We start from the raw sequence: 17,777 nt of genomic DNA on the forward strand, positions 1-17,777 counted from the left end.
CATTAAAAAACAAGTCCTTGGTGGAGGACTCTCAGCCGAACTATATCCGGCTCGAACTCGGGGCTAACGCTGGAGAATTTTACTTCCCACCCGCCACCCACTTTATAGCCACGATCGACGATTTGACCGATGAACTTGATTACGACTCCGAGGACATCGACTGTATGGACGACGATGCCAGAGAAGAAGAGGCCTAGAACCCGCCGTTCACCGGACGCTAGACGACCACTTCCTCGTATGACGTATACATGGTGGATGCACCAAAGGAGAACAACAGCGACGATAAGGAAGACCCACTTGAGGATAAACCTTCCGAAATACAGTCCAAGCGTCGGTGTTAGTGGCGCCGCTCTAAATCACGCCGCGGTAAAGATAGCAACACCAGCATAGGTGAAGATGACACTCCGGAAGGTGCCGAAGACAACGAAGACCCCGTCGACAAAGCAAACGAACAAGATGAATGGGAAGATGAGCAGGTTAGCCCTGTTAAACAGGCCACACGCGAAGATTTGGAGGATGATAATTACCTCCCGCTCTGCGAAGATGATGTGAGCCTCGGCACCGAAGATTTCATCGTGCCCGAGGAACCTCTTGAGCAGGAGCGCTTCAAGCGCCAGCTACTAGCCACGGCAAGGAGCGTGAAAAAGAAGCAGCAACAGCTTCAAGCTGACCAAGATCTGCTCAATGATAAATGGACTGATGTCCTAGCAGACGAAGAGTATGGCCTCAAGCACCCAACCAGAAGCTACCCAAAATGAAAATTGCTACCTCAGTTTGACAAGGAGGCGCCGGAGTACATACCACCATCACACAATACGGCCGACCGACAACCACGTGGTCGGGACAGAACGACAACTCATGCCGAACACTAGCCCGCCTCGCCCCATCACTCAGGCAGAGGTAAATTAGCCCACTGCCATACATATGACCTACGGCAGAACCTGAACAATAAAGTAGGACATACAAGATCAATCTATGGATCACGAGGACGCGCCTCGACACGCGACCGTGGCCACCTATTCGGACATGACAAACCCAGTCATGCGGGGGCTGAACACCGCAGACGGACTCTATCAGAGCTGCGTCATGATACGGCTCGATATAGAGGCCCCGCACACCCTCATTGCTTCACTGATGAGGTCCTGGATCACGAATTCCCCGAAGGATTCAAGCCTGTGGACATAGAATCATAAGATGGAACCACGGACCCCGCGGTGTGGATCAAGGACTTCATTCTCCACATCCATATGGCCCACGGAGATGACCTCCACGCCATAAAATACCTCCCTCTAAAACTCAAAGCGCCAACTCGACATTGGCTAAACAGTCTGCCTGAAAATTCCATCGGTAGCTGGGAGGACATGGAAGAGGCTTTCCTCGATAACTTCCAAGGTACAAATGTTCGACCTCCGGACGCTGATGACTTAAGCCATATAGTTCAACAGCCCAAAGAGTCTGCCAGGAAATTCTGGACAAGGTTCTTCACTAAAAAGAACCAAATTGTCAACTGTCCGGACGCCGAAGCTCTAGCAGCTTTTAAGCATAGCATCCGTGATGAATGGCTCACTCGAAACCTCGGCCAAGAATAGCCAAAATCCATGGCAGCCCTCACGGCACTCATGACCTGCTTTTGTGCGGGCGAGGACAGTTGGTTGGCCCGTGGCAAAAACAATGCAAACGACACCGACACCCCTGAAGTTAAAGGCAACAAAGACAGGTCTTAACGCAATAGATACAAGCGTTGAAACAAAAGTGACAACACCGATGATACGTCGGTCAACACCGGATTCAGCGAATCTAAGTCCGGTCAGCGGAAGAAGCTGTTCCAAAAGAACAATTCGGGCCCATCCAGCTTGGACCGCATACTTGATAGTTCGTGCCAGATTCATGGCACCCCCGACAAGCCTCCTAATCATACAAATAGAGAGTGTTGGGTTTTCAAACAGGCTGGCAAATTAAACGTCAGGAATAGGGAAAAGGGATCACAAAGCAAGGATGATGACGAAGAGCCACGACAACCGAACATAGGGGGACAGAAGAAGTTCCCCCCTTAGGTCAAAACGGTGAACATGATATATGCTACCCACATCCCCAAGAGGGAGCGCAAGCGTGCGCTTAGGGACGTCTACGCAATAGAGCCAGTCGCCCCAAAATTCAATCCATGGTCGTCATGCCCGATCACCTTTGCTCACTGGGATCACCCGACCAGCATCCGTCATGGAGGCTCAGCCGCACTGGTCTTAGACCCAATAATTGATGGGTTCCACCTGACTCGTGTCCTCATGGACGTCGATAGCAGCCTCAATCTGCTCTATTAGGATACAGTGTGAAAAATGGGCATTAACCCATCAAAGATCAAGCCTACAAAGACCACCTTTAAAGGAGTCATTCTAGGCGTAGAGGCCTGTTGTACGGGCTCAATCACAATAGAGGTTGTCTTCGGATCTCTAGACAACTTCCGAAGCGAGGAGTTAGTCTTTGATATCGTCTCGTTCCATAGCGGCTATCATGCATTGCTCAGATGAACTACGTTTGCTCGATTCTACGCAGTGCCACACTATGCTTATCTCAAGCTCAAGATGCCCGGCCCACGCGGCGTCATAACAGTCAATGGCAATATGGAACACTCTCTCCGTACAGAAGAGCACATAGCTGCCCTAGTAGCAGAAGTACAAAGTGGCCTTCTCAAGCAGAACCTTCATTCGGCTGCCGAGCCCTCGGACACCCTTAAGAGGATCCGGACTACTCTGCAGCAGGAGAGCTTGGCTCATCAGGAGCTCGACTAGCAATCCAACCTCCGTCTCAGTCCCGATCAAGTGGTGGTCTGCGTGCCGCGCATACATAACTACACACTCAAAATTCCATGGGCATCGACGGAGGCATAGCTAGCTTGTGATCCACGGCATGGCTCAACCGACATCGGATACACATATTCTTTCACTTTTGCTTGTTTTATTTCAGGTTTTAATCCCACAAACCCCATCGGGTGGTCTGGTTATCGGTCCTCTTGAAGGATAAACACACCAAGATGGTGAGGAGCGCAGACATATGGGGAATTTTTAGGTGATTCTGTTAATGATAACTCTACCTGTCTTCCAGGACCCACATGCAGCTCTTCCCTGGTTTCAGCATGTTAAATAGCCTGTTTCTTATTGCATTACTTGTATCAATGCGCCTTGAGGTACTAATTACATTACAATCAGAACAGATTGTAGCTGGAGTTGTAGGACCCCAGCTTTTTACCTTTACACCTTTTCTGTTTTTTTTCAGTTTCCCTGTTGATAACCCCATCAGGTAGCACCCGTACACTTTGGTACTTTTTGATGTTTCCCAGGGGCTCTATATCACCCCACATTACGGCAACAAAAATCTGAACACTTCTTGTAAGTATAGTTCGGCACCCCGGATTTAGCATTATATGCATTGGCTCCGAATCATGTCTGTGGTCAATAGTTGGGTTGCCCGGCTCCTGTGCTTGCTATCCTATGTTCCGCTACATCAGCTAGGGTAGTAAAGGGAGAACTACTACAATTGTGCCTTGGTCTAAACCAGATGAGCACCTGAGTAGATAAAGCCGAAAATTGACTGTCATGATGCGGCGAGAGTCGATCAGCTGTTCGGAGGTCTCAAATCGTTGGAGGTTTTTCCGCATTTCTTGAAGGATCGTACTTCCCGATCAGACACTGACAGCACACTGTTTCATATACCAGGGGCTGCGCCTATGTTTTATTATAGAACTCCTATGGCTAAGTGAGGGCGTTCAAGCCGTATAGTCTGGTTGCCTGGTTCGTGCACTAAACAGCTCCTTCAAGGACCATACAATTGGATCAAGATTGTTTAGATACCATCCCGAACACCTCCATACTACCTACGTGAGGGCAGAAGCCGACGACTAGCCAACCCTCAGATTTAAAATAACACGGCCGCACAGGAGGACACAATCAAAACATAAATTATATGACAAAGCGGATTTGTTGTCATCATACAAGACAAAATACGAGTGTATTCATTCAAAATAATGTTCTGCCTGCACTGCGTGGCTACAATACGAGACCCCTCTAGGACATCTGCAAAATAGCGCTCGGGTGTACGATGCTCCTTGCCCTTCGGCAGCCCCTTGGTCAGCTCGACGGCATCCATTTTCGCCCACCACATCTTGCAACGAGCAAAGGCCATCTGGGCACCCTCAATACAGACCAATCGCTTTACGACCTCAAGCTGCGGGCAGGCACTAACAAGCCGCTTCACCAGATCGAAGTAGCTGCTGGGTATCAGCGTGGCAGGCCATAGCCGGACTATCAGGCCCCTCATGGCCAGCTCGTCCGCCTTGTGTAGCTCGACCAACTGTTTCAGCTGGTCGCTAAAGGATACTGGATGTTCTGGTCCAAGATATTGAGACCAGGACAACTTCTCTGTCGAACTCCCTTCCTTGGCTCGATAGAATTCAGCAGCATCGGATACGCTGCGCGGCAAATCCGTAAATGCCCCTGTAGAGCACCAAATTCGGGTAAGTAAAAGGAGCATTTCCTTCACAGACTTGTTTTGCATAATGAAAGCCTTACCCGCCGCAATCTTCTTAGCCACCTGGAGTTCCTGAAGGGCGCTCTGGGCCTCAGCTCGAGCCTCTTGTGCGCTCTGGCGGGCCTTCGCAAGTTCGGATGCCTGCGTCTTAGAATCACGCTCTAGGGACTCGAACTTTTTAACGGCATCCTGAAGCTCTTGCTGAACTTCGCTGACCCGGTCCGCGTGCTTTTCGCGTATAACGTGTTCCTTGGCCGCTTTGTCCTCAGCCTCGGCTAATGCCTTCTTGAGGGCCCCCACCTCGCTCGTGGCCCCTAGCATAGTCCATGACACTTTAGTTAGCATGAAGTATTCATCCTTCCTAACATACACGCACAGGTTACTGCATACCTTGGCTGTCCTCCAGCTGCTTCTCCATAAGGCTGAGCTCCTCCTCGGCCCGCTCCAGGCTCTGCTTCGGTTCGGAGACCTCCGCAGTATGAGCGGAAGCAGCCAGCAGCGACGCCTGCTTATTTACATAGAACTCATATGTTAGACTCCTGCGAAAATTGTTTTGATCCTCTGTTTGGCTTTTCTTTCCGAACACTGAACAGAGCATCAGGGGCTACTGTCTACGCTATGATATTCTTTCTATAGTTATTATTACCTCAAAGCCTGTTAAAAGGCTAGTGCAGGCTTTGGTCAGCCCACTTTTGGCATACTAAACCTTTTTGATCACCGTACCCATGAGGACACGGTGTTCATCTACAATGGAAGCACCTCCCAGTGCTTCTAGCAGATCATCTGACGCCTCTGGTTGGACGGAGGCCACCAGCAGAACAGGCACGCCCCCTCCTTTCAGGGAAGGCCGTTCGCCAAACTTCGGAGCCGTGCAGGTCTCCGGAATGATATCCGGCTGAGGGTCGAATGGAACTCGCCCCCCACCATCAGTCCCCATGGTGGTTTCTTCCCCCATATGTCCGGCGGCCGTGGAGTCATCCTTGGACGCCGCCCTGATGATCTCCGTAGCCTCCCCTTGGTCGGGAAAGGCCCTTTGGGACACCATCTCATCATCGCCTTTGGGCGAGGTAGAGTGAGTAGATGGCGGTGACATGCTAGCCATCTCCTTCAAGTCTAGCGATCCCTCTATCGAGGATTGCGGAGAACTATCGCGGTCCGGACTGGAATAGTACAAACTAAACATATTAATATGGCAAAGGGGAAGGGCCATACATTTGGACGAACATAAGGTCTTTGGTACTCATGAAGCGGCCCGAGGCTTGGTCCGGGGCATTCGTTTTGGACTGCTATCGACATCTCACGTGGAGTTATCCGCGAGAGAGCCCTTCCCCCTCTTGGGTGCCTTCACCTCCAGGTTCGTGGAGGCCACCCTTTTTCTTCATCCCCCCTCAAGGGGGGAGTTGTCTTATTCCTCCTCCTCCTCGTCGTCTTCAGCGACTGAGGTGTCAGTCTCGTCTTCGGATGATAGGTCCGAAGTATCCTTTCGCCGAAGGCAACCCTTTGGACCCTTGGCCGCCTTCTTGGTCTTCTTCTCTAGCACTTCATAAGGCGTCGGGAACAACATCTTCATCAAGAGTGGGGTCTCTTCGTCTTCGGGTAGCGAGGATGGACAGTCAATCCGCCTCGCTATGTCGGTCCAGGCCTAAGGAAAAAATTAATAAGAGAGCTTAGACTTCTTTCTCACAATGCACTAGTAAAGATTATGCCTTGAGAGCGTGAGAGAACCTACCGAATTAGCTTGGCGCTTTGAGCTAAGCCCATGATCCTTGGTTGTAGGCGGTGGCGTCTCACCGGCCTTGAAAAGCACTTTCCAGATATCCTCGTGCATTGTGCCGAAGAGCTCTAACAGCATCTGGTGATTGGCCGGATCGAACTCCCACAAATAGCAAGTTTGGTGTTGGCACGGTAGAATCCGGCGGATGAGCATAACCTAGATCACATAGACAAGCTTGATCCTGTTGGATATCATGTTCTGGACACATGTCCGGAGCCCTGTCAGCTCGCCCAGAGAACCCCGGTTTAGGCCCTTCTCTTGCCAGGAGGTGTGCCGCATCAGAGCTCCGGATCGAAATTCGGGGGCCACCGTCCAGTTGGTGTCGCATGGCTCAGTGATGTAGAACCACCCCACCTGCCACCCCTTCACCGTTTCCACGAAAGAACCTTCGAGCCAGGTGATGTTGGGCATCCTACCCAACATAGCTCCTCCGCACTCTGCCTGTTGACCGCTCACCACCTTCGGCTTCACATTGAAGGTCTTTAGCCATAGGCCGAAATGAGGTGGGATGCGGACAAAGGCCTCGCACACGACTATAAATGCCGAGATGTTGAGGATAAAGTTGGGGGCTAGATCATGGAAATCTAGCCCATAATAAAACATCAGTCTGCGGACAAACGGGTGGAGAGGAAATCCCAACCCACGGACAAAATGCATGAGGAACACCACTCTCTCATGAGGCTCAGGGGTGGGGACGATCTGTCCCTTCGCCGGAAGTCGGTAAACAATCTCCTTGGCCAGGTATCTGGCCTCTCAGAGCTCCTCTATATTTTTCCTCTTAACGGAGGAGGCCATCCACTTGCCGCCAGCTCCGGATCCGGACATGGTTGGGTGTTTGTTTGAATGGGAATGAATGAGGACTTGGGCGTCGGCGCTCAAGAGCGGAGAGGCAGGAAGAAAGCGTGGGAGAAGAAAGGGGAATCTTGTCTCCTTATAAGGGCGGTGAATATTGAACGCCCCCCCATTGACCATAAAATTCACCTGCTCCCAAGGGTTGTGTAAATGGCGCGGTTCGGTTACCCACGCCTGTATTGATGAGAATCATGTAAATAAGGGGACACGATCTCTGCTTTGACAAGACGTGCCAATGACAACCGCGTCTCGAAATGTGGGGCGAAAAACGGTTCGAAATTATGATCGGACAGTGAAAGTGCAACTATCCCTAGGTGGTTTTGGTAATTCCTAACAACATTTAGCTCAATGAGCTAATGCTATTTGAAGATTAATACCTCAGGAAAGCTCAATGGTTGGCATGGCATGGATGAGAAAAGTGGACCCCTCAAAATGCTAAGGACAAAGGATTCGCTCAAGCTCAAAGCTCAAGACTCTACATTTTCTATTTTAGTGATCCAAGATCACATTGAGTCTGTAGGAAAAGCCAATACTATCAAGGAGTGATGAGGTGTTGCTTAATGAGGTTCTTACTCAAAATGCTTAGTGATATGCTCCAAAACCCTAAACTACTTTCTCACATCCACATATGACCTAAACCAAAAGTCAAACTCGGCCCTACCGATTTTTCCTATCCGGCGCCACTGAGTTTCAAATGTCATAGCCACTGCCACAAACCCTAGGCAAATCAGTCTCACCGATAGGGATCTCGGTCTCACCAAGATGGGGTTGTAATCTCTCTGTTTCCCTTCGTAACATTTTGGTCTCACCGAGATGAGCAATCAGTCTCACCAAGATTGCAATGTAAACTCTCTGTTTTCCCTTCGTAACGTTTCGGTCTCACCGAAATGAGTGATCGGTTCCACCGAGTTTACCTGACCAACTCTCTGGTTAGCTTATTACCAAAATCGGTCTCACCGAGTTTCTGTAATCAGTCTCACCGAGATTACGTTATGCCCTAACCCTAATCATATCGGTCCTACCGAGTTGCATGTCGGCCCCACTGAAAACCCTAACGGTCACTAGCTTTGCTAAATCGGTCAGACCGAGTTTAACCATTCGGTCCCATCGAGTTTGGGAAGTTATGTGTAACGGTTAGATTTTGTGTGGAGGCTATAAATACCCCTCCACCTCCTCTTCATTCGTGGGGAGAGCCATCAGAACAAACCTACACTTCCAACCTATATTTTCTGAGAGAGAACCACCTACACTTGTGTTCAGACCAAGATATTCCATGCCTACCATATGAATCTTGATCTCTAGCCTTCCCAAGTTGCTTTCCACTCAAATCTTCTTTCCACCAGATCCAAATCCAGTGAGAGAGAGGTGAGTGTTGGGGAGACTATCATTTGAAGCACAAGAGCAAGGAGTTCATCATCAACACAACATTTGTTACTTCTTGGAGAGTGGTGTCTCCTAGATTGTCTAGGTGTCACTTGGGAGCCTCCGACAAGATTGTGGAGTTGAACCAAGGAGTTTGTAAGGGCAAGGAGATCGCCTACTTCGTGAAGATCTACCACTAGTGAGGCAAGTCCTTGGTGGGCGATGGCCATGGTGGGATAGAGAAGGTTGCTTCTTCATGGACCCTTCGTGGGTGGAGCTCTCTATTTACTTGCGCAACCGTTACCTTTCGTGGGTTGAAGTCTCCATCAACGTGGATGTACGATAACACCACCACTACAGGAATCAGCTATTTTGCCGTCTGCCACGGCGGACGGCAAAGGCATGAACGGCGGACAGCAAAGGCAGCCGCGGACGGCAAAAGGCTCCGGCAAAGTAGGCTACAGTGAACAGCTACTTTGTTGTCTACTTCCTGGCGGCTGACGGCAAAGGACCTTTGCCGTCTGCGGAGGACGGCAAAGAGAGCGGACGGCAATAATTGCACTGTCAGTCCGTTAAGTGGCTAACGGCAAGCCTTTGCCGTCCGCCGCTGACGGCAAAATTTCTAGTGTCTTTGCCGTTCATCGTATGATGTCATCTACACGTCACTACATGGCAGGTTCTTTGCTGTCTGCCACTGATGGCAAAGTCTTTGCCGTCTGCCACTGTAGGCAAACTGACCAAATGGGCCAGCTCCCAGGAAGCACAGCTGGATGCCACGTGTCTTCTTTGCCGTCCGCGGCAGACGGCAAAGAGCCCGTTGCTGTCGGTGGCAGACGGCAAAGAGCCTGCATATTGGCTCTTTTATCTGTTTTTTATTAAATCCAACAATTTTCATCACAAATATATATGACATATATAGATATATTTCAAAAGGCCATTACAGAGCAAACATATAAGATATCCAACACATAACTTCATCATCCAACCATATATATTACATGCATAGTTCCATCATACATAACAAGTTCAACATAGAGGCATCCAACCATATATATTACAATAGTTTCATCCAACGATACATGCATAGTTCAACGATACAAAAGAAATAGAGAAAGGGATAAGGAGCACTCCATATATGCAAGCTTTCGTCAAGTGAATGAAATCTGCAAAATGAAAAATAAGAAAGTTAGAAGAAGAAGAGTGGAACAAGAAGAAGAGTAGAACAAGAAGAAGACTAGAATAAGAAGAGTAGAACAAGAAGAAGACTAGAACAAGAAGAGTATGTCATTTATGAGCTAACTTACGTGAAATGGATCATATATGAGCTAACTAAGTTGAAATGGGTCGTTTATGAGCTAGCTAAGGTGAAATGGGTCATTTATGAGCTAACTTAGTTGAAATGGGTCGTTTATGAGCTAACTAAGGTCAAATGGATCGGTTTTGAGGTAACTGAGGTGAAATGGATCGTTTTTTAGCTAACTTAGGTGAAATGGATCATTTATGAGCTAACTTAGTTGAAATGGATCATTTTTGAGCTAACTTAGGTGAAATGGATCATTCATGAGCTAATTTAGTTGAAATGGATCTTTTTGAGCTAACTTAGGTGAAATGGATCATTTAAGAGCTAATTTAGGTGAAATGGATCGTTTTTTAGCTAACTTGGTGAAATGGATCGTTTATGAGCTAAATTAGTTGAAATGGATCGTTTATGAGATAACCTAGGTAAGATGGGTCATTTTGGAGTTAACCTAGGTGAAATGGGTCATTTTAAATCTAACGTAGGTAAAATGGATCATTTAGGAGCTAATCTACGTAAAATGGGTCATTTTTTGAGCTAACTTGGATGAACTGGATCATTTATAAGCTAACCTAGGTAAAATGGGTCATTTTAGAGCTAACTTAGGTAAAATGGATCGTCTATGAGCTAACTAAGCTAATTATGCAATTTTTGACATAAGTAAGCTAAGTACAGATCGTTTTAGAGCTAACTTAGGTAAAATGGACGGTTTTGGAGGTCAGTAAGCTTATTAAGTCATTTTGGAGGAGAAGAAGCTAAGTCTAGGTCATTATGGTAAGCATTGGAGGAAATAAAGCTAAGTCTAGGTCTTTATGCATGTGTTAAGCAAAACACTAGATAAACTTACCAAGATCCAGGAGGTGTAGGAGCGGGGTGGCTCGTGTCGGTAGATGGAGAAGGATCGTGCGATGCTTGTCTAGAGTTACGCTGCACCAAAGATCATTTCCAATGTCTTGTTAGCATGATGACACTCAAATGTTAAGACTAGCAAGTAATGTCCATTCAAATAAAACTCACCGTGGTCCCAGGAGCAATCACTGGCATCGGCGGAGCGGTCTGACCTGTCTTCTCGCACACAGACTGCACATTTGGTTTTGATGACTCAGTCATACTAGTTAGTAATGAGACAAACACTACATGAATGTTTTGGCTAATCTGCAGAAGAAACTTACCACAAGGAGCTCATACATGGCCCTTGCCTGCATGTCATTCTGTGCCCTCTCCTCCTCCATCATCTTTGTCGTCCTCTCCTCCAACTCCCGCTGCCTCTCTGCCGCCTCCGCCAGAAGTTTCTCCGTTCTATCTCTCTCACTCTGTATAGCAACCTGCAACACCACTCACATGACCATTTGTAATCATTGATGGAAGCGCACACAATGTAATTAATGGAGAAAGATAACTGAGTATGTATCACTAACCTTGATGGCGAGTTGCACTGGCCGTTCACGAGGCCTTATCTCAGGAGCGGAGCTCGACTGGCGTGCCTTGATCTCCGGGAGAGTGCTAGGACAACGGATAAGTCCATCTCCAATGGCTATGGAGCCATGGGACCTCCCGCCACCAGATATCATCACCAGCTCTGGATCAATGGGACCCTGGCTCGGGTTAAAGTCCTCCCCTTTCCTCGCCTTCCCCTCATCTCTATATCTCACGAGCTTGTTGTGGGAGGAGATATTGGTGAAGTTCTTTGCATCATCGAGGTCAGACTGAGAGAAAGCCTTGACTTTCTTGAAAGAGACAGTGTGGGCCATGGCATACAGGTCGTACACCTCTGGCACCTTATCCGCCTTATTGTAGCGTGCCTGAAAGAGAGAAACAATGAAAATTAGTCTTTAAAGGGCTTAAGCTAGCATGATGAATGAATTGCATGAATCATGAAGCAAACCACATACCCAGTTGCGCCCGAACTGATATAAGTTGGAGCTGCCTTGATGGTGTGGCACACCTTCCATTTGGGCACGTTTGTCCTTGGCCTCGTTGTGGAGGGCTAGCCATTGTTTTGAGCACCACTCATCGACCAACACCTCCCAACAATCCATCCGATCCGCACACCATCTCGGAGGCGCCTAAGTTAGCAAATAGAACTTGAGCGCTACGGCTAAGAATTACTAAATGAAGGAACTTATGTAGAGAAGGCCTTAAGAATTACCTTCATGTACTGCTCCTTACTCAGGAACTTATCGCGGCACGCCGGCTTGGTCTTCTTGATACCACGCAAGGCGTAGTAGTCTTGAACAGCCTGCACCCGAGCCTCGTGCCGTAAGTTCTGGAGTAGGCGCTTGCAGACGTTCTCGATAACATGTGCCGCGTCCTCCTCGTATCCCTCCTCACACCTGTAGAATGTCTGCAATCAAATGAGACAATATTGATTAGTACAATTAATAACTAGCTAGTTGAAGATTTTTAAATGTGTAAAGGAGAATACCCAGAACTTCCTGATCACCATGTCTGCCCTCGTGTCGCACACGACACCGTCGATAATCTCATCCGGCGGGGCCGGGGCAGCCACGTAGTGCTCCCAGCTCAATCCAAGCCCTGGAAGCCGACCCTCACCAGGCAACGTGACAAACCCCGGGACGTTGTGCCGGCAAAGAACTCCAAGGGCGGAGTTGGGCCGGCGGACACTATGATGGTGGTCCCAACCCCTGCAGCATGACAAGGCCAACGCATTAGTTATTTGAAGAAACGTGAATGCAGAAGGTACAAAAATATTAAATGCACTTACGTACCTCTCCCCATCAGGGAAAATCAACCACCTCTGCTCGCGGGTCACCGGCACGGACAGGAGCCGTGTAGCACCACGCTGGTAGACGTTGCCCCCCTCCTCCCCCTCCTCATTAGTCGGCTCCCCGCCATCATCAGCATGGCCACTCGGCTCCCCGCCATGCTCAGGCTGACCCGGCCAGGTACCCCATCCAGACGTGTGCTCCTCCGGGGTCTCGTGGGCCCAAGTCTCATCGGTCGAAGGCCCGTCGCCCCGAGGCTCGTGGGCCGAAGACTCGTGGACCGGAGGCTCGTGGACCGGAGTCCGTGCAGCCTCCTCCTCAGATGAGTCCACCCTAGCAGTCACGTGCTCGGGTGAAACAGCTGGGGGTGGCGGCGAGGAAGGCGCCCTAGCAGTCACCGTACGTCCTCTCCCGCGACCACGTGCTCCAACTCCTCTCTTCTTCTTACCTATTCCCCTGCTGGGCACCGCGGTCGACGAAGAAGGGCCCGGCGTTGTCGCCATACTGTCCAGCAACGCTCGGCGGAGAGGTGCGTGTGGAATGGAAGACCTCGCACCACGCGCCGACGAAGAAGGGGCCTCGGCGCGCTCCCGACCAGCGCCCACCATCTTTCAACACCTGCCATGACAAAAAATAAACGAAATTAGTACAACATAAAAAAAGTACCGACATGAATAATAATATGTATATCACTTAAGTGTATCATCATCAAGTACAACATAAAAAAATTGAATACCTGACACTACTAATAATCTCGATCAGTATCATCAATAAATGCATAATCATCATCATCACTATAATCAATGATGGGCTCATAGGGTTCATTGGCATCAACATGTGCAAGGCCACCTTGACGTAATCGGTCAAGCATTGACAGGTCATCCACAGCAGTAACCTCTTCTTGTTCCGGCTCTTCTTGTTCCTCCTCTGGGGTGATGTCGGATTCATTGTCACTGTCTACTTCAATGTTTTGGGGTGAAGTATAGCGGTTCTTGAAACGCTTTTTGGAAAGACGTGTCTCTTGGAAGAATTCTCCTTCATATGTGTCTGGGTTAATGTGAGGTTCATAATCCTCTTCCTTTGGGGGAGAAAGTCTACCACGTGGCGGCACTTCATAAACGACATCCCAACCTTTCAGATTTGGATTAGTTTGGCAGGCCCACGGTAGATAGAATACTTGGGTCGCCTGTTGAGCCATAATATAGACATCAGGAACATCTAAATGAGTGCTTTGGTTGATTTCAACTAGCCCTATATGTTCATGAGTCCTTCTAGTCTCCTTCGGCTGAAACCAATAACATTTGAAGACTACGATATTCGGTGGGTTTTCACCATAGAACAGAAGTTCAGAAATTGCTTCAACTCTCCCATAATACTCGGTACCTCCTTCGCCGATAGCAGATACACAACAATTTGTAGACTTTCGGTCAGCCATAGATAGCTCTTTGCCATAGGTACGAAAGCGATACCCGTTGATGTCGTACTTGTCAAATGAACAGACCTTATAGTCAAAACCATTAGCGACTTGTCTCAATTCGGCGTCCATAGAATCTGAATTTGCCTACAAGTTTAATATGAAAGGATTGTTGCATTATGCACAAATTAGCGAATGAAATGAAATTGTCTAATAGAAATTACCGTTTGTTTGAACCAAGAGATGAAACCGGGATAGCCACCTCCTTGCTTTGCGAGAAGCTCATACTCTTCGACGGAATCCTTTTGGATCTCCGCTCCATACGAGAATATGGCGACGTATCGACTGTATGACATATCCAGGAATAAGAGTAGTTCAAAGGAAATAGAAGTTGCGAAACAATGTACCGAGAACTTACTCGATGTACGACCGCACTTCTATCAGGTTGTTTAAGATATACAACGAAATGGTCCGCCATTCTTCGTTATCCAAAGATACTGGATGTGAAACACTAGCTGGTGTGATATTCCCTTTGAATAGGCTGAGGTTGGATCCACCCTTTTTAGGCTCGCCAGCATTGTACCGAGGCTTCGGATTATGCAAATGATGATTTTTGGCTTCGTAGTGCGCTGTTACGAAGTTTGCCGCCTCCTCTGTGATGAATGCCTCAGCCATCGATGCTTCAATTCTACATTTATTTTTACATTTTTCTCGAAGCGTCTTCTGCATCCTCTCAGTTGGGTAGCACCAACGATTTTGCACGGGCCCCCCCAATCTTGCCTCGATCGGGAGATGCAAAATCAAATGCTGCATTGGATTAAAGAAGCCTGGTGGAAAGATCTTCTCTAACTTGCAGATCAACTCCGGTGCCAACTCTTCCATTTCTTCTAGCACGCCAGGCGATAGTTCTTTCGCACAAAGAACACGGAAGAAATAGCTGAGTTCTACCAGTACTAGCCATTCATCCTCAGGGATGAAGCCACGCAACATCACCGGCATTACCCGCTCAATCCATATGTGCCAATCATGACTATTGAGACCAAATATCTTCAGTTTATCAAGATTCGCTCCCGTCTTTAGATTCGCTGCATACCCATCGGGGAACATCAACTGTTGTTGCACCCACAAGAGAATTTCCCTCATAGCTGGCCTTCCAAGATTGAACCATGCCTTTGGCTTCGTCCAGTTCTGCTTTCCTTTCGGTTCTTTCATGTTTTGTAACGGCCTATCACATAGCGCCTCCAGATCGACTCTAGCCTTAGTATTATCCTTTGACTTCGCATCTATGCCGAACAATGTACCAAAAAGTGCCTCAGCGATATTCTTCTCAGTGTGCATCACGTCGATGTTGTGTGGGCAAAGGAGGTCTTTGAAGTAAGGCAGATCCCATAAGCATGTTTTATGAGTCCACGCGTGCTTAGTATTATACCCCTTGAAGTACCCTGGACGTTGTGGATCTGGCTCGAGAGCGTTTAACTGATCCAGGGTCTGTTGGCCTGTCAATGCAGGTGGTGCAGAGTTTTTGACAACTCTACCCCTGATGAAGTTCTTCTTGTCTTTCCTGAAATTATGGCGAGGATCCAGGAACTGTCTATGCATGTCGAAGCAAGAAAACTTGCGACCGGCCTGAAGCCAACGAAACTCAAGAGCTCCCTTGCATGTGGGGCACGGGAACCTTCCATGCACACACCAGCCAACGAATAGCGCATACGCCGGCAAGTCATGCATCGAGTACATGTACCAGACACGCATTATGAAGTTCCGTTTGCTAAAGGCGTCGTATGTATTGAACCCATTATCCCAGGCTTCATGTACACATTCATATTTTTGCCCGGATAGTTGGGTCCTGGAATTATCAACATCAGGAAAATGTTCTTTCTTTGCATAATCTGTCCGGGGGGAGATTGAGTGGAAAGACAAATACGGGCCAACAACTGTATTGGGCTACCATCATACTAAACACACTGAACCCATCCGTGCTGATGCCGACTCGAGGATGCCTCGGATCTGCCGCTTTGTCAGCATGTAATTCATCAAACTTTTTCCACGCAACACCATCCGATGTGTGTACCATCATCAGATTCCCATCTGCATCTAGTTTGGTTCTTTTGCCTGTTTTGTGCCATGTCATCTGTCTGGCCGTCTCTTCGACTATGAAAAGACGTTGAAGTCTTGGTACGATTGGCATATACCGAAGAACACTAACGGGGATTTTGTTCTGTGTCCTCTCACCCATACCGTTGCCTACCACAATATACCTGGAAGACTTGCAAATGGGACAATAGTTCAAGTCCGCATAGTCAAGCCTAAATAAGGCACATCCTTTCTCACAGGCATGTATCTTCTCATAGGGCATCTTCAATGCACAGAGGATTTTGTCCGACTGGTACAGGTTTGCAGGCATTACATGGCCTTTGGGTAGAAAGCGTCCAAATACTGTCATAATTGCGTCATAGCATTCTCTGCCCAAGTTGAACTGAGCCTTCAGAGCATTACTTGTGAGATGGCATCCAACTGACAAAGCTCAGTGTGCTCGTGGAGAGGACGTTTCGAAGACTCCAACATTTCATTGAAGGCCTTTGCAGATTCCTCCATCTCCTCGTCCGAATCCCGAGCATCATCATAGCCTTGCACCATATTTTCCATCCCGGTACCATGCTCGTCGGTGCGACGACGATCAACCTCAGCTCGGTCACGTTGGGCAGACTCACCATGAAATGTCCACGCCGTATAATCGGGCGTAAAACCACTCTTCTGCAGGTGTTTGCCCATTTCAGCCTCTGTCTTCTTTTCCCAATTGCCGCACCGGAAACAGGGGCACCAGATTTTCTTTTGGCCATTTGCAAATGCGGCTTGCACAAACCCCTTAGTTTTTGTGAACCATTCAGCGCTCCATTTGATCTGACCAGTGTGACCGGTATACATCCAAGCACGGTCACTCATCTTGACTTTCAGAGCTACTGGACACACAACAATTATATATGTAATTCACCATGTATATATTCATTAGTTGATCTACTTTGTCAATTTTATTACGTCCATGCAACCTACACTCTAATAGGTAATGATAGGTCCTAATCCCACCCGTGTATGTGTAGATTGGGTTCATTTTCCCATGCTATGCTCCGGATCCGACGCAAAATTTCGGCAGCACCTCCCCGCTGTTCTCCTGATACACGTCTCTGCAATAAACAGAGAGGATGTGTACCCGGAGAACAACAGGGGAGGCACTGACGAAATATATGCGTCGGATCCGGAGCAAAGCATATGGGAAAACGAACCCAATCTACACATACTCAGGCTGTCCATGGATAGCGTTGGACAATTCGAAAGAATCAAGGTTATAAATATGCAAATGCATGCATATTTATAACTATGACGCTTTCGAATGGGAGACACATATTGGTTACGCATACTGATCATTCAAGACACATATATAGCTAGCTATCAAGTTTCATCGGAATAGATCAAATAATTAATGGGGGAGGAGGACTTGTCATTTGTGCTCACCCACGAACGAAGGGGCATAGCTCGTCAAACGCACGGCGAGGTCGTCGAACACCAAACCTCGCAGCGATGAAACAACTGCACATTTAAAACTACACGATCAACACAATTATATATGATGTTTTTCATAACAAAATTGAAAAATATATGACCTAACTAATAATTCACAAATATATGACCCCATCGGCCTTTGGAAGGCCAAAGAACACCTTTTCGGGAGGTGTCGGTGGTCCGGGTGTCCTGTTGGTGTCGGGGTGCCGTGTCCGGGTCGGGGTGCTGTTTCGGGGTCGGGGGGTCGGGGTGTCGTGTCGATGTCGGGGTAGT

This window comes from Triticum aestivum, chromosome 3A (genome assembly GCF_018294505.1).
Source record: "Triticum aestivum cultivar Chinese Spring chromosome 3A, IWGSC CS RefSeq v2.1, whole genome shotgun sequence".
Lineage (NCBI taxonomy): Eukaryota > Viridiplantae > Streptophyta > Magnoliopsida > Poales > Poaceae > Triticum > Triticum aestivum.